This window comes from Adiantum capillus-veneris, chromosome 29, assembly GCF_014529385.1.
Source record: "Adiantum capillus-veneris isolate H3 chromosome 29, ASM1452938v2, whole genome shotgun sequence".
NCBI classification, from domain to species: Eukaryota; Viridiplantae; Streptophyta; class Polypodiopsida; order Polypodiales; family Pteridaceae; genus Adiantum; species Adiantum capillus-veneris.
This window is the reverse complement of record NC_140959.1, coordinates 62,598,870-62,623,361: the sequence shown is the minus strand read 5'-3', so window position 1 is coordinate 62,623,361 and position 24,492 is coordinate 62,598,870. Positions and strand designations below refer to the sequence as shown.

At 41.1% G+C, this 24,492-nt stretch overlaps 2 pseudogenes; both read left to right on the top strand.

Annotated features, from left to right (window-relative positions):
• The first annotated feature begins 5,694 nt into the window (after positions 1-5,694).
• Positions 5,695-7,108, top strand: LOC147419301 (uncharacterized; annotated as a pseudogene).
• A 4,262-nt stretch (positions 7,109-11,370) lies between these two features.
• Positions 11,371-12,786, top strand: LOC147419300 (uncharacterized; annotated as a pseudogene).
• The last annotated feature ends 11,706 nt before the right edge of the window (positions 12,787-24,492 follow it).

The following is a 24,492-nucleotide window of genomic DNA, read 5'->3' as shown; positions in this document are numbered from 1 at the left end:
CCTATGGCTGTAGGCCTAGAGAAGGAGAAGATTCAATCTATCAAGAATTTCCTTGAAGATATGAATGTTATATTGAAAGAGAAAAAGGAAATCATACAAATTACACAACATTGTGTTAAGATGTATGCTAATAGATGATGAAGGCAAGTTACTTTTGAAGAAGGTGACTTTGTATTCTTATAGGTTCTTGCAAAGTCGTGAAAACAGGAAAATGTGACAAACTTTCTCCTAGATATTGTGGTCCCTTGAATTCATTAAAAATATTGGAGACATAGAATATAAACTTGAGTTATTGGAGAGTTCTTAAGTTCATCTTGTCTTCCACATGAGTAAATTGAAGAAGTTGATCCACGGCTGGAGAACATAGTTTCTCTAGAGATTTTGGTAGAGCCTCCAAAGATACCACATGAATCAAAAAGGATTCTAGGTTATTGAGATAGACAAACATATCATCAATTGTGCAAAGAAGTACTAATTAATTGAATAGACTTAGATGAGTAAGCAACAACTTGGGAATCCCATAGTGCAATAGCCAAGAAATTTTCCCAATTTTTCTCAAGGACAAAAACTCTTTTTTGTTTTTTTTTTGGGGGGGGGGGGGGGGGGGATTATGTCATGTAGGTTGTAACACTAGTAATAGATGGCTGCCCAAATGGCTAGAGTAGTGACCAAAGAGCTATGGCTAGTGACCATGCAGGGTTCAATGGTGAGGATTCCCATGTCCAAATGCACAAGCAGCTGGGCCAATGTGGACAACAACTTGCTAGGGGTCTTTGATAGCTTCTTTACACCATGAGCATAAATCAATGCTAATCCCTTTGGCTTTGGATTTTTGTTGAATTGGAATGGCACCCCAAACAACCTTCCATAGGAACACTTTCATTAGGTGAGTCTAGCTAGGACACTAGATATTACTTATGACTATCACCCACTTGGCCTCCGTCCACTACAACTATCATTTCTTTTTAAGTGAATAAAAAAAATCCTTTTTGTACATGAAATTCAAATATATTTCTTTTGTTTGAGCGGCAGTGAACACTGCATTGCTAGACCACTACTAGGCTTTCCACTCTTAAGACCAAGAGCCTTTTATTTCCATTGAGCTTGTATTGTGATTCTATCTGGTCAACCTCCTTCCAACTATGAAAGTTTTATCCCAAAAATGTGCAAGATGGCTTGCTCCTTTGTTGCTATGCTTTTTAGCTCCTTCTCTCCGAAATTTGTTAATAAATCCTCCTCCAATCTTAGAAAACCAAGGAGGCCCATTTTTTATTGAGTTATTAAAATATCTGATAGTCTCTCTTCATTTTAGTGAAGAGGCTTCTTGGATACATTTGTGTACTAGCTCACTCGTACCCCTCCTAGCTTCAAACATGCCCGTGGTGCCAACAATTTGTTATGGACTTCCACATGTTTCCAACATGTGACTCCTTTGGAGAAGGGCCTCACCTTGTCAACCATACCCCAAGCCATCATAATCCATGCTTAACTTTGATTTTCTAGTGAAACGACAAATTTGGATGTATATCAGGGTTAAGGAATCTAGCTCCTCCCTGTAGTCTGGGTCTAGCTACCCTCTCCCATTTTCCCCATTGCCAAGGCAACATATATTTTGTGTTGTATTCCACAAAACCCTTTGTTTGGTTTGAGGAATTCCTTCCAGTTGCACTTGGCCAATTTAAGCATTGGCAAGTAGAAAGACAAGTATGGGATCATGAACGAATTAATGACTTTCTCTGCTGTGGAAGGGGAGAAGCACATACTTTCATCTTTCCATCTTACTTCTAATTCTATTCATGACCCATTGAAATTTTGACTATCAATAATTCCAAACCCTAGCAGGGGCCTTAGATGATGAAAAAATTTTCCCTTACTACTAACAACTTTGCCAAACCATTCAGACGGGTCAAAAGAGTCATTTTTTTGTGAGAGATATTAACCTTGACTTCTCAATATTGCATTTGGATCCTGAGGCTGTGGAAAAAATTTTCACAATCTCTAGAGACTTTCTAAGCATTGGAGGGTTAGCTTCAAGGAAGAGAAAAGAGTCATAAGCAAAAAATTTAGCGAGTAGTTGCTTGTTTCTTGCAATAGCCAACCCTTTTATTGGGCGAGTGGATAGCCTTGTTTAAGAGGTCTCCTAAGTTTCAATCCTCCCACCAATCGCATTTGTGCTTGGAAAGGTCTATATATTTGATGTCAACCATAGCTACAATAAGTTGTATATAGACCTTCCTTTGATGAAGCCATGTTGGTGGGAGATTGTCACAATTTCGGCACCCCCCATGTCCAAGACTACTCATCAAGTTGTCTCTGTACAAACCAACAGTTTGGGCTAAGTGCCAGGTGCACATGCTACAATAGTGCCATCATGTCAGGTAGAACAGGGGTCTAGCAAGATAGCTACCAAGATAGTAGGAGATGTGAACATAACACCTCCTCTATCATGCCCAATTGAAGGAATCAAAAGATTAGAATTGAAATGGGCTATTGAGATGGATGCTCTCGTGGTGGCTATCAGCAAGGCTACAAACACAAAAATGCTAGCTAACAATAAATTAGAAAAAGGGGGTCAAAGGGTCATGGGACTCAATATACAAAGTAGGAGAAATGGAGATGGCACTAGATGACCCTTTCAAGAACCTAGAAGAATTGTGGGAGCTGCAGGAGGCTAAACTAGAAAGAGAAATTGTAGCACTCCAAAAAGAGATTGCAAAAGAGTGAAATGGGATCAAATAAGAGAGCACTTGTTGGTAAGGTGCCTACGTCTTCCCAAATCAAAGACATGGCTTGCGGAGATAGGGCTCTTCAATTCCAAAAAAATAATTTATAACAGAGGGTGGAAATTGAGAATGTATATACTATGGTAGTCCCCCCCCCCTGCATTGATTAAGAAGTAGCTTACAAAGCTGGACAATTTGTCCCTAGTCCTTGTCTTTATGGGTCGGTGCCAGCCAAGTAAAGACTAATCAACTAGTTGTATGGTCCAAGTGTCTCAAATTACGATGGATCTATAGAGTTCATTTAGTATCTAGAAAAAGGATTCTACATAATGCAATTCAATGAAGCAGTAATATTTTCTAAGTTAATGGATAAAAGCCTAGGTCTTAGCATCTCTAGGACCGCATCTAGGAGATCTCCCTCCGGGATCTCTCCCTAAACCAAATAGGCTAGAGACTGGCCAATAACATAAGCCATGGTCACCATAATTCACCTACAAGTCTAATGACCATCAAAATCATTTGTGATCATGGGAGTCTTTTAGTCTTTTATTTTTCTTCATTCACAATTGTGAGTGGTGTTATTATATATTAACATTGTGAAGAACGTACGCCAAACCTCAAGCACTTCTTGTGCCTTGAGGGTCCAATTAGTGCAAAGCAAGTTCTTTTTAGTCAACTTGAAGAAATCTAACCCCAGATGAGGATATGCTACATACACAAGGTGCCACCTCTCCTAGGGATTTTTGCATTTTGACTGGGAGTTGTTTACCTCCTCTATATTCCCTTTAATTCCTTGAGGAACTCCATTGTTTTGATTGTTGTTGCCCATCCAAATTCTTCTTGCTCCTATTGTAAAGAGCAATTTATTGCTTTCTTTAGTGATTTCTTCAAACATGTTTCATGCACAGATTCCATCAAAAAATTTGACGTTTCTTGCCTTCCATATGTTTTGTAAAAAGTAGAACCGAACAATTTGTATGTAAGCCAGAGTATCTTGGCTTAAATTTGCTTTACCTCCTACTATTAGATTGGTTTTTAGAAACAAGATTTTTTATGTCCTTTGTATCTATTTACAAACTTTCCCTGCAAACCCCTCATGGATGGGTAGTCCTTGAATAGATGGACAGGATCTTCTATAGCCTTCATCTTGTTCCTAGTTGGTACGGTCCCACCTAGTAACACCTTCCAAAGAAATGTCTTTATGATATCTGGCCATTTGGGATCCCAAATATTTAAAAGGACTATCGCCATTTTGCCTCGTGGACCACTATAGATGCCACTATTATTGAGAGGTGAAAATCATTTTTCTTTGTACATTAGTTTGATATACATTTCTTTTTTTTGTGGTAGGGAAAATTTTTCCTCAACCAGCCAATGCCAGGCCCTCCAGTCTAGTTCTGATTCATTGATCGGCCATGCAATACTTCTCAATCATTCAACTACTCTACCAATCAACATTCTTTCATTCCCTTTCAAGTTGAATTGTGTAATCAAATGGTTTTCTTCCTTCCGATAAAGTTATTTCTATCACATAACTGTTATAAATATATTACTCCTTTATTATTGATTCTTCTGGCAATTTCCCTCCAAAAAATGTCCAATTAGCCACTATCAAGCTTAGAAAGTGACAAAGTTTTTGAAATATTTGATTGATTCTCTCCATTCTAGTGCTACAAATACTTTAATACATTTTGTACAAACTCTCCTATGTTAGCTCCTAGCTTTTACACATGCCCATGGAGGTACCATTGATTTGGCATGGAACTCAGCATGTTTCCATGGACCCCCTTGGGAGTAAAGCTTTACCTTCTTCATCATATCCCATGTCATCAAGGTCTAGGTTTGATCTTGCTTGGCTAGTGTTACCATGAATTTGGAGCATCGTGCCCTCACATGAGCTGTCAGGTTAAGTAATCCAATGCCCCCTTCCTCCTTAGGCCTAGTATCCCACTCCCATTTTCCCCACTACCAAGGTAAATTTTCCTCGGTGTAGTTCTTCCACAAAAATCACTTGATAGGCTTCAAAAACTTCTTCCAATTTCCTTTGGCCATTTTGAGGATTGGAGAAATAAGGACAACTAAGACATCATGAATGAGTTGATTACTTTACTCTACTATCTCCCATCTTCCCTTTGATTTTTTTCATCACCCATTGAAATCTTTCTTTCTCATTAATTCCTAACCCAAGGTGGCAAAAAATCATACCTTTAGAGACTACTTCACTAGACCATTCCATAAGGTTAAAAGAGTCATTCTCTATAAGTGAAATGAGTCTAGACTTCTTGATGTTGCCTTTTGATCATGAAGCTATTGCAAAATTCTACACAATCTCCTAAATTTTCCTTATCATTTGAGGGTGATCTTGTAGAAAGATCAATGAGTCATCTATAAATAGCTTTATATAGAGTTGATTATTATCTGGTAGAGAAAGTCCTTGAATTTTTCCTTTCTTTCAACTAGACTTGAGCATGGTATCCAAGGCATGATAACCAATAGCGAAGAGAAGAGGTACAAGTGGGCATTTTTTCTTATTTATCTTTTCAATCCTTTAGGCTCCCACAATTCTATTGTTAAAAAGGAGCTACTAGTTCCTAGTGTGTGCACCAAGACATTCAAGGTCCAAAGCCTAAATCATCATGACATCTTCAATGTAGGACCATGAAACACGGTCATAGGTTTTGTCAAGTTGAAGAAGAATGAATTATTATTTGGTTAAATTTGCATTCTCTATGGGTATATGCATGCTAAGGTGGTACGCTACCTACTTGATTTTTGGGAGCTCGTCACTTCATGTTACTACCTAAGTTTGTAAGTGGTGGAGGTCACTTGTAGTACCGAATTTGAGAACATGGGGGGTTTTTCTTTTCAATATATACATATTAGTGTCTTTTTTTTAAAAGTGAGTTTGAGTGGCTTGGGCCCCTTTGTTACAGCCGCGAGCGGGGCAATTATGACGCGGAGAACTAGGGGCATGGAGGTACTGTCGTGCACCAAACGGGCTCAGTCCTCTCCACACCACGTCAAGGAGCTGGTGGGGAAAGAAAGGAAGGCACACAAGCACAGGTCTTAGGAGAAAGAAGCCAGGCATAAAGAGAGCAAGCCGGTGAGGAAGACACCACCCAGGCACGTGGTGCATGCTTCTCCAAACAAAAGAGTTGCATACTCTACTTCTGAGGGGGAGGACCATGACACACACAGGGTGAAGAAGAGAAGGCCAAATCCTACTCATGAAACACCTGTTGTAGAGGAGAGGCAAGCTCTTCGTTCTCGATCGGACCAAAATGTCGGAACCCCCGCTTCTCCTGCACCGATGTCTAGGTGGCAGCCTCCTCATGTCAACTTTGAGAGGAAGAGCCAGTTTTGCATGACAAAAGCAGAGGCCCATGAGGTGTACAAGCTTAATTGTGCTGGACAGGATCCGAGGCTCCTCAATGAGGAGGATTTTTCAGATGAAGACTGGCTGCAAGTGTTTACTGAGGTGCCAAAGAGAGGCAGCAAAGTAAAATACAGGTTTCTTAAGAAGGAATTTTGGAGCAAATTCTACTCCATGTTCACTTCGGTGTACCAGGAGCCTCCTGGGAACTATGGTAGTAACAAAGGCATTTGCCAGGGGTTTTCTCTATGAACATTTGAGAGGGGCTGTGAATTGGGCAGCTTTTGCTGAGAGCATTGTAGCCAATATGGAATCTAGCAAGCTGCAGCTGAAGAAACAGAGATGGGCAGCATACCACTCTGCAAGTGCACCACAGAGCTCGTGGCGCATGACCATCGTTACGAATGTAGATGAGGGGGATTCTAGCAGGGGTTCTAGCTTGCACAATGCGGCCAAATTTTCAAGGCTTGGAAATTTGTCTCTTCGTGAACTTGATGATGTTGGAATGGCTACGGAACTTAGCCAAGAAAAGGCATTAACGCAGTACCATGAAGCGTGTAAAAGACAAGATGCCATGCAAGAAAATGTGCATCTAAGTGAGGGGCCAATGTCAATCATTAATAGTGTAACAACACAGCTTGCTAAAGCCAAACATGGATTGGGGGAGCTGCAATCATCTGTGGCGGATAGTGCTGATGTGGAAAGCGAGAAGGAACCGGTCTTCAAGCTCAAAATGACGCTAGAGACCTTGCAAGCTGAGGTGGAGGATGATGAATGCAGTGCAGAGTTACTTGAGATTACTAGGGAAATTGAGATGAACGAAGAAATTCTCCCCATACTGAATGCTCGTGTTGATTTTGTAAATGCCATGCAACGCAGGAAAAACCCGGTTCATTTGCAGGTTCCACCCCCAAAGTGCCACCACCTAATGCTGAGATATCGCAGGTGCCTGATAGCTGCAGTGCATGTGGACTGCTCATGTGCGATGAAGAGGCGTTCGGGATATTCATAGTCCCCTGCAGACATGCTTACCATATATATTGTTTTGCCAACCTTGCTGGCAGAGAGGGAACATGCTTGGCTGCAAGTTGTGGTCGTCTCATCCCAGATAATATCAAGGAATTAATGTTTGTAGATAGCGGGAGTGACACATCTCCTGGATGCTTAAAGTTTGGTAAGCATGTCATTTTGCTCATTTACATATGGTATCTGTGAATGTGGCTGAGAATGGGCATTGTTATTACCATCTTCCTAGGTAACATATGGGTAGGCACCTAACATAGAGGTAGTTGTGTTTGTGGTAGAATTATTCTACTATTCTACTACCAGTACAACTTCAGGCCCGTGCATACTTGTAGGTGTCATATGTGCATGATCTCAAAGGTGGATACCTATAATTGCATCTCCACAAGTACTAGCTTACTGGGGAAGACATCTAATAGTGTGACATGAAGGGTAGCCACCTTGTTTGACAGTAGCTATGGTGCCTATTTCTTAATGGCTAGCAGTTTCCCTCCAAGAGAACTGTGGTACCTCTTGTACATGTGGTAGCAATGTGGTTGGCTAGGTGGTACCATGTATAGGTGTTCAAGACTAGATATTAGCTAGGTAGGTCTTAGTTGGCAAGGTGGTAGCTAGCTGGGTGGTAGATGGCTAGCTGCTGACTAGCTACCACTAGCTACTCAGAGCTAGCTAGTGACTAGCTATTGCTGAGTGGTGGCTACCTAGTCAGCACTACCTAGTCATCACAGGTAGCCACCCTTCAGCACTATCTAGTCACAAATGTTGACTTGCTAGCTGGTGATAGTCATTTTTTGGCTGTCCATAATTTCCATAGTAAGTTACTCCACCCTACCAAATTCACCCAAACGCTATGGCTATCCCTACCATTTCACTGTACATAGGCGTGTGTGAGTTAGGGGGCTTTTCCCATATCTTCTTAAAAACCTTCAGTTAGCTAGTCACTGGGCTAGTTGAGCCAAAAAAATAAAAAAAATAAAAGTATATTATGGCTTCTTTGTGTGTAAATATTTCATTGTATATATGGCCTAAATATAGGGATTTTTTATAATTATTTTGGTATTTTATTTAAATATTTCTACTTAGGTGTGTGTTTTATTAAACCTATGTACACCTTCTTTCATCCTCTTACACCATAATTATATTTTTTGCCAATATGTACATACTCTAACCTCATATTTTTCCTTTATACAAATCACTCCCACATTTTCACCCTCACCCTCGTGAAAACAAAAAATTGATTTCTACTCATTGGTTACGTTTATTATATTATTTACTTGCATACCTTTTCCTCTTTCACCCAAAATAATTGAAGGAGGGACCATATCATATGATTCCAATATCTTTCCATATCCATAACTCCTCCATATTTTTATTATTATTTTTACTCATTATTCTAACATCATGTGCTCATTGAGCTAAAGTCCATGAATAGTCCATACACTAGTCCCACCATGTATATATTTCTTTATTCACCAATAATCCTCCTCCATGCATGGGTCAAGGGCAACTTGGATGCTTTGTATTATAATATGACAAAGGAGGGGCTCACTCTTGGATGCATTGTACAAATTCAACAAAGGAGGGGGCCACTAAAAGACTTTTGCAGGCATAAAAACAGGCTTTTTGGTGAGAATTTTGGCACCTATCTCCACTCCGAATTTGGAGCGGTGGTCAAAAGAGAAAATGTAGCCCACGCTCTGAATAATCACTTCAATTGTTTTCATGATTTTTAGAGCTACCAACGGTGAGCTATGATTTTTTGAGTGGACCCAAGTCTGCCCACTTTTCTCACAAGTAGCCCTTAGTCTTCTCTCACCCTTCCACACACCTACTCACTCTTACACATCCCTCCCTCACTCAAACCTGCAATTTCCATGGCTTCTCCCACCCTCTTCACCATTACCCTTCTCTCTCATCCCTATAGTTCTTTTATGAACCTCTACATACATACACCCTCTCCATGTCTCTCTCTATTGCTTCTATGTTACAATTTCATTTACCTCTCCTAAAAATATCTAAAATTCAGCATCTTAACCATGATAACTTCTGCAAATTGAGGATTTTTCATCAACAAATCCTCTTTTCATCGTGGTGGTCAACCGTGGCGGCGGCGTAAAGAAGCGAAGAAGAAGAAGAAGACCAGCGGTCATTTTTTCCACAATCTACACAAGGGTGAGTTCAAGATTCTTCAAAGCTTCACCATCTCAATGATTCTCTTTTAATTCACCCCTCTTCCTTCATCAAATCAACTCATCCTACCCATTGTAAATGTATCACTAACAATTCTAGTGATTATTACCACTAACAACTAACTTCTCTTGTAAAAATGCACCCACACTATCAACATATGGAGTAGGCAACCACACAAGTAAACCAAATTCACTCACTCCCATGGAAGTTTCTCTCCTTTCACCACATCAATAATTCTCTTACTTGAGCCCACATCCATGTGACTCAAGAGATAAGAGAGACCCCATTCTCATTTGAAATTCATAAAAATTCATAATCCTTGATCTTTCCTAATAAAATTGATTAGGCTTAATCCTAATCAAGGCTTCTAAAACCTATAAATAGAACCCATTCCTCTTTGTAAAAGACATCACTATACCATTGCACACTAGATTGAGCGTAGCACACGCCAGTTCTATCTTGGTTGTAAAGAGAGAGTAAGCTTTCTATACACCATCACTTTGGTGCATAGAAAAGCTTGAGCTAGTTTGAGTGAGTGTGAGTAGAAGATATTCTTCCTACCATTGTTGTATCTACCCCAACATCAATGAATTGGTAGTTTTGGGTGCAATTCATGTCCAAAGGCTCACGCTTCTCCTCCAATTTGGCTTGGCAAACTCATTCAGCTTCATAAGGTGACTTGTTTCATTGAAGGTTGTTGTTTTGTTGCTTGTGATTCATTGGCTATTGTTTGGCTACCATTGTAAGAGGGTGGATGGTGAGAGGGCTCCCATAACCCTAAGACAATGTGCTAGTGATGCTATAACCAAATCTTGTCACTTGATTCTGCAAGCTCTAAGTTCCTTTTTGTGCAAAATATAAAGTTGAAGCTAAGTTGTACACCATCTCTCTCTCTCTCTCTCTCTCTCTCTCTCTCTCTCTCTCTCTCTCTCTCTCTCTCTCTCTCTCGTGTTTTAGTGTGTGAGAGTGTTCCATTGGTGTTAGGGTTAGTGTAAATTCCTTGCTTGTTTGTGGGTTGCTCTAACGATTCTCCTCTTTTGCGTCCTAGCTCGCTCTTAAACTAGGTGGTGCCCCTTGTGTAGTTGGGATTTGGTTGTGGGTTTGTTGTTTTGGTTTGTGTTGTGTTGTGCCCCAGCCCCATTGAGCAGCACGGGAGCCTTGAAGGGTGTCTAGAGGTTGCTCTTCTTGTTGCCCGCCCCGGACCGCCTCACTGGTTGGGTAGTATGTGGCTAGGTGGCTAGTGACTATGTGGTAGCTTCTATAAAGGTGGTAGTACCTATGGTAGGTGGTGGTCCACCCCACCCAAGTCAAGCCTGCCTAGTCACAAGTGCTGACTTGGTTGCTAGCTGGATAGTAGGTGGCTAGTGGCTTATGTGCTAACTACTCCAAAGGTGGTAGCTATGGTAGGGGGTGACTACCACTTTATTCCCATGATCATGTGTCTTACATTCAATATTTAGGCACCAATATTGTACTGGCTAAATTGTAGCTACTATGGTTTGAGCCACCCAGCAGAGTGTTGTTACCCACTAGTATTGTGGTAGCTACCAGTCTGGGGATAACTACCATTTTCATGCAATGGTATCTAGCATGGTGGGACATAATCTTTAAGGTTATATCCATTGATGGTTAGCTTGTCATAACCTAAATTGCCTAATGCTTGTGCAGAATCTACCTCCAAGAAAAAAAGTGAGGCGCAGGTCCTTTCAACCAAATCAGATGACACTTTTGGTAACCCTCTCTTCGGGGACATTCGTACAATATTTGTATGGTTTTGTCAATAAATGTTGCCTAAAATTCCTATCTATTGATCAGATGCTGAAAAGGGTGATCTAAACACCGAAGTGATCTCCAAAGAGGTCAAAGTGGGCGCTACGATCAGTGTTCTCTCTGATAAGGAAGAGAGACATTGCAATCTGGAAGGTAGCAGCAGTTCCTTGGGTCCTTCGAAGCACTTGTTTAGTATAAAGTTTACACATCATTGTTTTTTACAATTCACCTAGAGTTTATTTTTGGGATGTTTCAAAAATAGATGTACCTGATATAGAGGAAACCCAGTTAATGGATGGTGATGTTCTCCCCATAGCGCATGAAATACTTGAGGAATCGCCACTTGTTAGGGAAGAATTGGAGATCTTCAAGATCCACTATCATAGCAAACCCTTGACATCCATACCGGTTAACTAAGATAAATCTCCCTCAAAAAGCCCTAATATTGCAGAGGCTTTTGCAGCGGCAAGAAATGCAAAAAAACACAAAGGGACTTCAGGTATAATTGGGTAGTCTCTGAGATGTTTTCATCTGTATGGCTTGATTAGGGTGTTTATTAATAGTTACTGCTCCTGCAGGGGGGGCAAGGGGAGACCAGAATGAAAGGGTGGATGCAGCCAAAGGATCGGAGAGTGCTAAAGAGAAGGATTTTGTGGTTGTGGATGGGGACACTAGTGCAGTAAGTGGAGCAAACCTCAAAAAAGGTGTTACAAACACATGGACAAAAAGATGCCTGACTTAGACTCTACCTAGTGTCCATGAGTGATGCTTTATAGCCAACCCTTCTATGAGCCTTTTTGGTTGTACCATCCTTTTTGTATCAAACCACTATCCTTCTTTGTACCACAATCCTTTCGTAATGTAACAATAGAACGTTTGGATCAACCTGGAGTTCATCTTTCATGTCAAAGTGTTTTTTTATGTGACTTGTGATGTGGTGCATGTGTCTTTTGATGCCTTGTCCATTGAGGTGAGATCCATTTTCTCTATAGAAAAATTAATATTGCAACTTTGTGACTCTTGCGTTCTGTTTGTTTAGAGGAACTCAAACTTGGGCTACAACAGGTGGAAATGGGTAATGCCCCAAGGATTGGAAGCGGTTTTGAATATCTTGTCTACTTTACGATGCACAGGTTTTTCCAACACAACAAAAACACCAAAGAGCTGCTCCTACCTATACAATCTTTGGCTATTTTTCCTAGCAAGGAAGGCACTGACATGAAGAGTGGTACAATGTCTAATGATGAATCACAGGATCCTACTCTCGGGGCATCCACGCATGTGCACCCAGCGGCCCCTCCAGACTTCGTCCCTATCGGTGATGCTCAGAAAGATTCCCCTTTGGGGCAAGATGTGCAGCCAGAGCCTCCGAAAGAAGTGCATTCGTTAGAGTTACAGAAAGATGTAAGTTCCTGAACAAAAAGGTGGAAGGATGTTCTAATGCCTTTCCCAATTAGAATTGTGACTGCTCTGCTGATGGAGGGTACGCCACCTCCAACCTGTCCTACTCAAAAAGTCCTGGTATTAGACATGAATGGGGCTCTCTTGAGAAGATACCCAAATCCAGAGATCCCTTCGAGAACCAAATATTTTCTCTGTCGAAAAGTGTTAAAGGGAGGCAGTGACCGTGGAACCTTTTTCATAATCAGGGCAGATGTGCTTCAATTTCTTCGTGAATTCGCAGACATCTTTCACCTTTGCATCTAGTCCAGCTGCACTTACAGAAACATGAATATTACACTTAAGGGTTGCCTAAGCGGGATGCACCCCAAAATCTGGAAAGAGCAATTTTGCCAAACTAACTGCGTCCAATTGCCTTTCAGACTTACTGATATAAGAGAGCTGCAAGGCGGAGAAGCAAAACCAGTTTTTGTAAAGGGATTATCGGAGCTCTTAAAAAGGAGACTAGATTGGAGGGGGTCATCAATTCTTATGGTGGACGATACATGGTACAAAAATATTATCAACAGTGATACAACCATGATATGTCCACCAACATTTCAATCGGATGACGAATCACAGGATCCTAGCTACCTCACGAACACTCTATTGCCGTGGCTAAAGGGGTGAAACTATGTGCAAGATCCTGATCAGTATGTCAGGATGCACATGATATCGAATGAGAAGGACCAGGTTTTCCAATATGTTATCAAATTTTGGTCACAGAGAAAAGCGACTCGGTCGTAAGAGACCAAGTTTAGGTTTGGGCCTATGTACTTGTGTAAACAACCAATGGGAGTTGATAACCCCTTTTTGTATCATTGACCTATTTATATCAGCCTTCTTGAAACTGTAAAACTGGCTTCTTACTAAAATGAATATCTCATACTTCTTGGCATTTGTGATTTTGTTGGGAAATGATACGCGGTACTTCAAGTAATTTGTAATTGAGTTGAAATTTTTAAATCTTAGTCAACTGTGTTGTCTCCTCCTTGCAAATGCCATCAGTATAAATCTTGTTGTATGGTAGATGTCTATTTCTGCATGGTAGCTGCTTGTTTATGAATGTTAGCTCTATTTTCTGCATGGTAGCTGCCTATTCTTGACTGATAGCTATCTATTTTTGCATGGTAGCTACCTGTTTAAGATTGGTAGCTATCTATTTTCTGCATGGTAGCTAGCTTCTTATTACTGGTAGCTATCTATTGAGTCAGCATGGTAGCTAGCTGCTCATTACTGGTAGCTATTTGGTATTAGCATGGTAGCTAGCTTTATCTGCATGGTAGCTCTATGTGGCAGCTATCTGTTTCTTTCTGGTAGATACCTATTTCTACATGGTACCTGACTGTTGTCTAATGGTAGCTACCCCCTCTGACTCATGATTCATACTCATGACAATTTTGAAATAGAAGATTGTGTGCATGGGAGAGATAGAGAGAGAAATGAAAGGGAGGGGGAGAGAGAGGATGTTGGTTTTACAGTTCTAATTTTTTAATTGATTCGCGGTTGGAGTTTGATGATGAGGCCTTGTGCCTCGGTCTGGGAACCATCAGTTGAAGACTTTAATTCTCTTCTTAGATGTTCATTCTTCCTACCGCTTACCAAAATCTCCTGTTGTGGATCCTTAATCCTAATCCTATGTCTTTTCTGTTCTGGTGGAGGCTCATTCCCTTGGGGTTTTGCTATGATATAATATTTCAAGGGTTTTACCTCGGTGATTCTCAGCCTTGTGTTTGGGTATTCAGTCGTTACAGTGTAGTTTTATGTTACAGTTTTTGCCCACCTTCTTTTTCGCGGAGAGAGAGAGAGAGAGAGAGAGAGAGAGAGAGAGAGAGAGAGAGAGAGAGAGAGAGAGAGAGAGAGAGAGAGAGAGAGAGAGAGAGAGAGAGAGAGAGACCGTGACTCGAGGATGCTGGTTTTTCTCACCTGTAAGGCAATTGTCTGTGAATCCTTTTCACCCAATCTGTCCATGTCAGACTTGTAGAAAAGAATTCAGATTTCGTTGATGGAACCATAAAACCCGTCTATGGTCTCATAAAGTGGTAATTCATTCAATTAATACCTAGACTTATTCACACACACATCCTTTAAACTCGTTTCCTCGCTCAACACCTGGTTGTCTCGAAAGTCCGGCGCCCCTTGCGGTATTTGGTTAGAAGTGGGAAATTACAATGGCTTTGAATACCAAGGTTCCTGACTTGTTCACACCTAGTCATCACCCGCTCTGGCTAAATTGAGGTTTAAGGATTCACAGGAGATTTGGAATTTTGGTTGGATTATTGTTTTTTCATTGACGATGAGGCCTTGTGCCTCGAACCCTAAACCATCAGATGAAGACTTCCCTACCCACAAAAACCTCCCAAGTGAAAGGAAGGTACCATTACAGATCAAACACTTCTCTACCCACAACAACCTTCAAAGTGAAAGGAAGGAATAGAGAGCAGACGTCCTATTGTGAATTAGAGCCCAAGAACAACATAGCAGTATATCCTTGCACCATTTAATTTGGAAGAAACAAAGGATACTTTACTCATTGAATATACTGGAAATTCTAAGGTCCCTATGTATCAAAGGGAATGCTATTGTAAACAGCCTCATATACATCGGGGGACATCATAAACAAGTTGCGGTCAATTCTCTCCATGGGAAACTTGATAGCTCTCACAAGGTGTGATAACATATAGACTTCAGGCTTCGAGTGCAAGAGCTTGTATTCATGTGGATTTCCAGATCCCTACTCGTACCAAAGTCCCTTGACCACATAAGATCCTTGCAAGCAACAATTACCCCAAGAATTGGTAATTGGAGACTCAATGCATGACTTCTCTCCCATGCACTTCAACAAATAGAAGTCTGCAAGCTCTTCATTGTTTGCACTTGCAGCAATAGCAAAGTTATCATCTACATGCAGAACATCTATTAGGGCGTCATAATGTCCTTCATAGGCTGGATTGTCTGTTTGTTCCTCCGCCTCAAAGTCATCCGTGGGATCAATCAAAACGTACTCCCAAGACCCCACATGCGCAAAATTGGAGCATCTCCTACAAAGACCGTGCATACATGCACTACAAAAGCATGATAGTGTCCTACTTCTCAGAGCTCTCCCATTTGTCAGCAAATAACCAGCTACGCAATGAATGCTCCATGCATTAGGGACAACCTTACAATCCGATGCCTTACTTCGATCGACCTCATCTAACTTGATCTCCCAAAACACTCGTGATACTAGCCTGGTCTTTGATGGATAAGAAGCCTCTGCGCGCCTGTAGACATGGTCTCCCTCAAGCATGCTACAACTTCATGTGCACACTGGAGTTTACTCCATTTGGCTTCAAATGCTCATGAGTGAGACGACGTTTGATGACAGCCCCTGCTCCATCATGCTCACCTTTTCTATGACCTGATCCTAAAAAATTCCATGTCATAAGAGCCCCTGTTAGAGTGGCATACCTAGCAACAAAGTAAAAAGGCCTCTTGGCTTTGAATTGAGAGGCTGACCACACCCAATGTTCTTGGACTGCTATGCCAAGTTGTTGCAACCATTGGTGATGTAGCATGAAAAATGCTGGAAAAAAAGAGTATCATGAGTCTTTTCATCTGATATGTAGAAGTGATAATATTTTTGGACCACTCCTGCAACGCGGATATAGGTGATGTGGACAAATATTGTGACCTGATCAAAGTACTAGTGCATTGTTTGAATCTCGTTCTGCTCTTTGAACGTGTAGTTCACTACAAAGTCCACTACAGACAATACCACCGTTTCTGGAAAAACTAGAAGACACTGTTTGAATTGCTCATCCTGCCATCTATACACAGAGTTATGTTGGATATACTTCTTCAAGTGATCCCTAAACAAAACCAGAAGCTCTTTGCTATTCATCTCGAATGAAAGGACTTTCCTCTTCTTCTTTTTCTCGGCATCTGTTTGTCCAACTTCGACCTCCTCGAATATCTTGACTGTCATGATGCATCGTGTCTGTGATTCTTCCCTTCGGCATGCAGGCATTTTTTCTGGTCCTCAAATAGAGCATTCTCCCATTAAACATTTTGTATTGTGATGGCTGGCACTTTCAGACTTCGGACACACAATAGATTCCCATAGTACCATCATACTGTTGTAGGTTTGAGCACATGCATTGCACTTGTCAGTGGCCCCACAAATTTTACATTGGCAAGTACAGCTGACAGAATGCAAGCCAAGATAACCTTGCCTTATTTGGTTTAAGGAATCTCTCAAAAAAGACATCTGGACATGTGTTATGCAGCAGCACGTGTACCTATCCTTAAGTTTGCGGACAAAGTATGGCTTCAGTTTCTCGAAATTTCGTTTCCCAATCTTCACATTTGGATGGGCTCTTTGAAATTGAAGGAAGAATTCTACCTATAAACATGCAAACCTTTGGACTTCGCATCCATATGAGAACGGTTTAAGCAACAAGTATAAAAAAATTGTTGACCTATTTCTATTATGCACTTGATTGTACCTACTTATGGCCTAGTCAGCTTAAGTATATTTGATGGAAACTATGCACTTCAAAATACCTTCCCTAATACAGGAAGCTAGCAAGCGTCATGCAATCTATAGCCACCTGTCACCAAACTAGCCTCCTTGATGAGCTCTTTTTCAAGTTGCCACCACCTAGGGGGTAGCTACCTGTATGATTTGTTAGTGTACCAGTTTCATGCACCTACCACCATATAGCACCCAACCAAAAATGAAGGTAGAGTGGTAGCTACCTGACTATAATCTTCAACCAATAGCAAGTTGAATCCTAGGGGATAGCTACCCTGTATGGAAGGTAGCAAGGGATTCGTCACGCCCTACCTTGGGAGGCTGCAAACCAAATGCATGGGTAGCTACCTAGACCATAATTGTGTTGCTCTCAAGAAATATTGAAATCCATGTCATTGTAGCCACCTCATGAGCACACCCCACCACAAATAATGGGATAGCTACCAAGCAAGGTACTTACAAAAGGTAGCTACCAAGGACATATTGTCATGTGAAAAGGGAAAATATCCACCTCTTGACCTGAATTGCTACATTGTGCTCAAACACCACCTGATGGGAAAACCTAGCTACCACACCAAAAAAAATTTTACTACAACCCCACCAGCTGGGAAAACCTAGCTACCAGACCAACAAATTTCTACTACAAGAAACACTATAACTACCATCCTGGATGCCTACTAGTAAGTAGCTACACTCAATACATCTTATAGATTAGGTAGCCACCAAGACAATGAGTTCTGAAGATACTAAGGTATATAGTAGGTCGACATCCCAGGTTATAAGGTGCATGCTGATTGACAAGGAATCATATCAATGACTTCTTCCTTAAAATTGATAGCTACCACCCTTACCTCACACAATCTGGTGACTATGAAAACCATTCCTGTAGATATGCAGCAAGAACTAAGCTTGTATCAGCACTGACGGCCTGCCGCATATCACTCCAATGATAGGAATCATGAAAACCAGAAGGTGGATGCCACCATAGGGCTGATTACCGTATTTATCCCACCACATCTTACAGCTACCAATGAATATAATGTAATCTCAGGACTCTTTTTGAAGTGCAAAAGAACATCAGAATGCAGAAAACATTCACTTGGAGTTGCTCTAGAAGATGCATAGGATGCTTTTGCCACAATTTTCTCTTGATTCGTCTTCGGCACACATCCTTCTTGTTCGGAGAGACACGCGTATTCTCTGTCTAGAAGGAGAGCACCAATTCCTTGACCTCATCAGAGATTGCATCCTTTGTGCGTTCCTGTCGCTCCCATAAATGCAATGGCAAGGATTCATTTTAATTTCTCTCTTGCTACGTAGAAGTTTCTACGGTGTGTCCCTAGAAGTTTTGAAGCTGCATAAATGTTTGGGGCCGGTGCTCTCATGGCCATCATGATAGTTGCCCTCTTAAGAAACAATTCTTTCGTGCTCCTGGGTTTCTTGATGGTGGAAAGAGTGTCCTTGAAACCCACCAGCACTGGATTCTCTCGTGTCTCAACTTTGAGCCCATGCATGCAACCATCATTCAGCACATCCTTCATGATGGATTCCTTTGTCTCGTTGTCAAGGCCTCTTGTGTGTTGTTTGAAATATGTGACAATATGCTTTGCGATAGCTTGGCATTTTGCAATAATCGGACAAGATGGATATTGGTTCTGACTTTTCTTGAGCTTGCGATGATACTTTCTCTTTCTACGAGCTTCATAACTTCTGGCAGCAAGCCTTCTACATTTTGCACACTCACAAATGCCGGCATGGTTTGCACATGCTCCAAAACCTAAGGGAGCTTCAACACATGCTGTTCCATGTATTATCACTGCTCCAAAACTTGCCGATGCCCCAATCAATATTGTTTCCATAGATGCATTCCTGTTTCTTTCTCCAATAAACCCGTTACCCAAGGGTGCTGGAACCAATGTTGATCCAATGCTTGAGGCTACTCCGCTCAAGGCGGGTTCCATGTAGACCGAAGTTAAAGTCCTACCACTTGTAAGGTCAAGACGTGGTTATCTTCCCACCATGGCCTTCTTGATATGTGGCAAAGAGTGGATGCTGACCACACTTCCTGCAATGTATAAGTTGTAGTTGTAGTTTTAGCTATAGTTGTTTCTTGAAACCTCCTGCTTCACTACCAACACCCTCTATGCTTAGCTCGAAAAGCTGCTCTAGCTGCTTGCCAATTGGAAAAAAAAATCAAAACATCTTCTCTGCAAAACCTCTTGCAAAACTCCCCTTCAGTGTTTGTCTTTGCCTGGAAAAGAAGCTTATGTGCAAATGCTCCTGCAAGACTACCAACTTTGTAAGAAACTCCCCTTCTGCATTTGGTTCGTAGAGAAGCTTCTATGCCCTGTGCTTGGTTTCTGTGCATGTAGAGAGAGAGAGAGAGAGAAGGAGAGAGAAAGGTGTCTGTGCATGTAGAGAGAGAGAGAGAAGGAGAGAGAGAGAGACATCCGACTAATTTTGTTTGAAAGTTCTCCAGGGGCATGGAGGGAGCAAACTACGAAATTGCCAAAGGTCATGGAAATATTTTAATCATAAATGTCCACGCTTTGAAACTTTAAAGTTTTATTTAGAACTCTTCTCTTGGTTCCTGCTTTGATATGCAAGAAGCTACCTCTCCACCTCCAATGTCCGGGACATAGGTATTGAGTCCACCTAACCATGCACACACCCCAATGCCAACCATTTTTGCGAGGGTGTTCGTAGATTGACCATGTTGGTGATGGCTGATTACTTTCCCCAAGAGACTGGGGACAACCTAAGGGCCACAACTTTTGTAAGAAACTATCATCATTGAGATAGGACTCCAGCGCTTTAGTTGAGAGCAGCACATCTGCTTAGGTATGGGTTTAATGCGACCTCTTTTTATGCTTGTATCAAGTGTTTTCTCTATCATGAATTTCTTCACCAGCTAAGAGTAATAGGAGACTTTAGGTCTTCCCCAAGTTCCTTTTAAAGAATTTTGTTGTTAATCCATCCCACCTTGGAAAACTTTCCTTGCCTAATTTGTGCAATGCTCTTCCCTATTCATCTTCATTGATTTTCTTTTTCAGGACATCAACTTCAATTGGTGTTAAAATTTTAGTGATGTTGTTAAGTAGCAAAACACTTGCTTCTTTGACAACTATAGCCATATCCTTTCATTGCCCTATAATTGAGCTTAAAGTTCATGCATCAATTTGGACATTCTGTTTGGGTCTCAAGTCTCATTTCCCAACTCATATGTTATTTAACTGATAGTCCCTTGACTTCTTCTGACTTTAAGAGCCCTAAAAATGTGTTTTGTTTGCAGTTTTTGGTTTGAGATGAAGTTCTCTTGTTATTAATCGTGCCTTTTAGCTTCTTCGAGTTGATGATTAGCCAGTTTTTCCTTCAGTTCAGGCCATTTCTCATGTTCTAACTCTATGGCTAGTCCCATTTGTTTTAAACATGATAGCTCTTCAATTTTTGCTTTGGCTTTTCACTATTTAAAATAATGATCTTGGCCTTGTTCTTTTAGTTGCTACATGTATCCTCCTTGTAAGCATGTCCCATACCCTTGGGTTAATTTTGTTGACATCTTTTTGGCGTTTTCCCACTGTCAATTTGGCTAGGTTTTGAAACAAAGGATCCTTAATGTCAATTTGGTTAGGTTTTGAAACAAAGGATCCTTAAATAGGTGCTCCTCGAAAACAAGCTACTTTTTTTCCTTCTGGTAATAGATCTTCCCTTGAAATTTGATCAAAATTGACAAGTATTTGAATAAAGTTTGAGAGCACTCCACCCCCATCTTAACATATTGAAGTAGCCAATCTGCTCGATGGGAGTAGTAGCACCTATTCAATATGGAAGCCATGTTTTCATATGTCATAATAATCAATATCTAATTCTCCTAAATGATTTTCTCGTATTAAACTGATCATTTAATGTGGGGAAGTGCCAAAGGAGAAAAGGCTAGAATATTGGTTAAGCTAGCAAACCGGCCACAGTAGGGATCCAAAGGAGGGAAAATAGGGATCCAAAGGGGGGGCCATCTGCAAAAGATCCATGTGCAACAATGTGCTACAAAGACCCTAAGGTTAAGCCCATTAAGACTTCCAAAATGCTAAGGTTCCAAAATTCAAAGGTTGTGTCCAAAGGGTTAAAGCTTAGGGGGAATTGGATGCTTTGAGTGCTCTCCAAAGTCAACACATATCCCTACATGGGAGGGGGCGAGCCCTTCTTCTAGGGGATGAGAGAGAAAGCCACACACACACACACATGATCACTTTACACAAAGGGAATGAGGGACACATGTCATCTCCCTAGGCCAGATGCCCACAAGGTGTGCCCAGTTTCTATTGGATGACCCTTGAAGTGGACCAATGAGAATTAAGCTAGAGTAAATCTAGTTTCATTAATTTAAAAACATTTAATAAAAGAAACCAATGAGAATTAAGTCTCCTAGAAGACTATTGGGCTTTCTCACAAGGGGTCCAATGAGCATTCAGGAGCCCAATGGCTTGCCTGATTCCTACTGGCCAGGAGGCAAAGGGGTCCAATGAGAGTTTAGTTTAATTATTTAATTACCTAAAGCTCTCACAAAAGGGGTAAGGGGGACACATGTCAGAAGGCTATCACTTATCCTGCTTAATAGTCATTGTCTTGACTTGGGGAGAGCCAATGAGGGCTTAGCAAGAGCAAATAGCAAGAGGGCTCGCCCAAGAGAGAGAGGGGGCTGATTTTTGCAAGGCATTATCACACACACACTCACACAATCTCATGTGTGAAAAAAGAGAAGACTATCTCTTCCCAAGCTTTAATGGAGAGCTCATCACCTACTCCAAGCTTGTGAGATAGAAGCCTACATCAACACACTCTTGTCATGTGGATGCAAATCCAGCCAAGAGCGAAGCTTCATTGCGTGCTCATCTCCTCTACTAAGCTAAGCTATGCTAATATGAGTGATTATGTGAGGAGATGTACATCTTTCTAGTAAGATACTCCTTCTTCCTCTCAATCTACTCTCATACCCTGCTAGCTCTCACCATCTTCAAAGGTTTGTGAGGTCTTGGGTTTGAGAACGGGGATAATTCAAGTTGTGTTTGCTAAGTGTTTTGCTTAGTGCATGAAGCTTTCATCTTCATTGCACTAGCTAGTCTTGAAGGAACACAAAGAATTGTATTGTACAATGTCTCTCTTGATGGGAGAAACCATAATACAAAGCTTTTTGGAGGGGGGACCGGCTCCATGAAAATCCGGTCCTCAACTGTTGTCATTAGCTTAATTTCTCTCTCTTTTGAAAGTATTGGCGATGCTATCTAACTAGGTGTTATGCTTTTTGTTGCTCTCTCCACCCAAGCACTCTTGTAATTCTCATTAGGAATCTATTCTAATGAAATGCCCACTATGTTCATGCTCATTTCCACTATACACAAGTTATTAGGCCATTAAATGCTACATTGGTATCAGAGCACAAGGTTTCTCTTTTCTTGCTCAAGAAGGGAGGTCCTCAAGCTAGCTACAAATGATTGGTATTATTAATTGCCTGTGAGTAAGTAGAATAGGGATTTTTCAGCCTTGCAGTGCGCCTGCCTTTGTGCAGTTAACGGGGCATCACTGTCGAGAGCTATGGTCTTAATAGTGGAGTCCTACGGGGCTTGCCTACGGCTTAACCACTATTGAGCTATTAGAAGCTTGACAGGAGCCGGTGCTGTTTTGGTGTCGAAAGACCCTCTCTTCTATTCCTTGCAATTAATGCTATTCGAGCCGCGGGTACAGTAGCTTGAGTGCTTTTTCTAAAGGGGTAAAGAGGAGTAGCAACTAGGGCTTGAAGTGCCAAAGTACACCTAAAAATTTTACACCTAAAAGTTATTAGAATGGCTGACAATAGTAAAGAGAGTGAAATTAATGTTGATAACTTTGATTTTGCTCATGAGCAAGCTACTAATGATGCTTCAATGCTTGTTAACTATCTTGTTTCTAGGCTTCAACAAGCCATGGGCAATCCATTTTTCCAAAGTGAAGTGCAACGGCAGCTCCGTGCTCACGGGATTCTCCAAGCTCATCACCATGATGAGAGAACACCTAGGAAGCCTCCTTGTGAGACTACCAAAAGAGGTCTCTCTCCGATTCAGGAAGAAGAAGAGAATCCATATGAAGGGCTCAAGAATTTACTTCTTGATGATGCATCTCCTTCCCAAAGGAGAACTCAAGAGCCTCCACCGAAGGAACGAGAAAGAAGCGAGTCTCCCGCCACCTCGGCGGAGATGGCTCCATGAAGATGGCGGGCTAAACGCTCTCCATCACCACCAAAGCGGAGAAGACCATCGTATTCTTCTCCTCACCACAATTCAAAGAGGGATGATAAAAATCAAGAGAAGAAAAAGGCGAGAAAGAGGACACCCTCTTCTCCATATTCTTCATCCTCTTCCTCTTATGAAAGTGATGGTGAAGACGACAAAGATCAAGACAAGAAAAAGGCGAGAAATAGGTCACCCTCTTCTCCAGCTTCTTCAAATTCTTCACCTTCTGAAGAAAGTGATGGTGCAACCTTTGAACCATCAAAAAGAAGAGGCCATAGGAAATCCTATGCCGCATGGAAGAGGTCGTCCAAGCTAAAGAAATTCAAAGAGGGAGGGAAGAGCATCTCTTTCCTTACTTATGATCGCACCTTTGGTGCTACGGACAAAGTCTTGGCCTTTATCCAGCAATTCGATGCGGCATTTGGAGATGAGGGCTTCACGGAGTCCTCTAAGCTACGCCATGTAGCTATGCACTTTCAAAAGTCCGCCAGACAATGGAGTTCTAGCCTACAAGCCAACGGTGAAGCTCCACGAACATGGAAGCTTTAACACTAGGTTGGTAATGGGACACTTTTATGTCCTGTTAAGTGACCATTTTCCTTGAATTATGTCAAGAGTTTCAAAATGGATTTTGAGGTGCTATCCATCTATAAAGTTGTCTCATGAGCTGAAAAAAACTCAACATTTTTTTGGAATATCAATTCCATCTTTCACCTTGTCCTTGCACAACATTTCACAACCTAAAATGTGTGAAAAAACGGGTCCTGTTTTTGGCTTTTTCAACTTTTTGCAACTATACCACTCTAGAATTCATGTTTGTGAGGTCTATAATGCTAGAGAACTATCTTTAGTAGTCCTCAACATATCCTGATGCTTCTAGGGAGAAATAAATGTTAAAGTTGTAATTTATGACCAAATTACAAAAATTGTCAAATCCTGTTTTTTAGCCAATTTTAGCTCTTCTATGATGTTTTTGGTGGCTTTCATGATATCCAAATCCAGTTTTGATTTTCTATGTTGCATATCGTAACATAAAGCTAATATTCCTTGAGTTTTGGGGCACCTAATACCCTATTTTGCATAGTAGACAACAATGGTTGATTTTTTCAATTATAGAAGAAAACGAAACATTCTAGTATATCAAGTATATCTTTTTTAATATTGTTAGTTTCTTGTGACAACTACATGCATTTT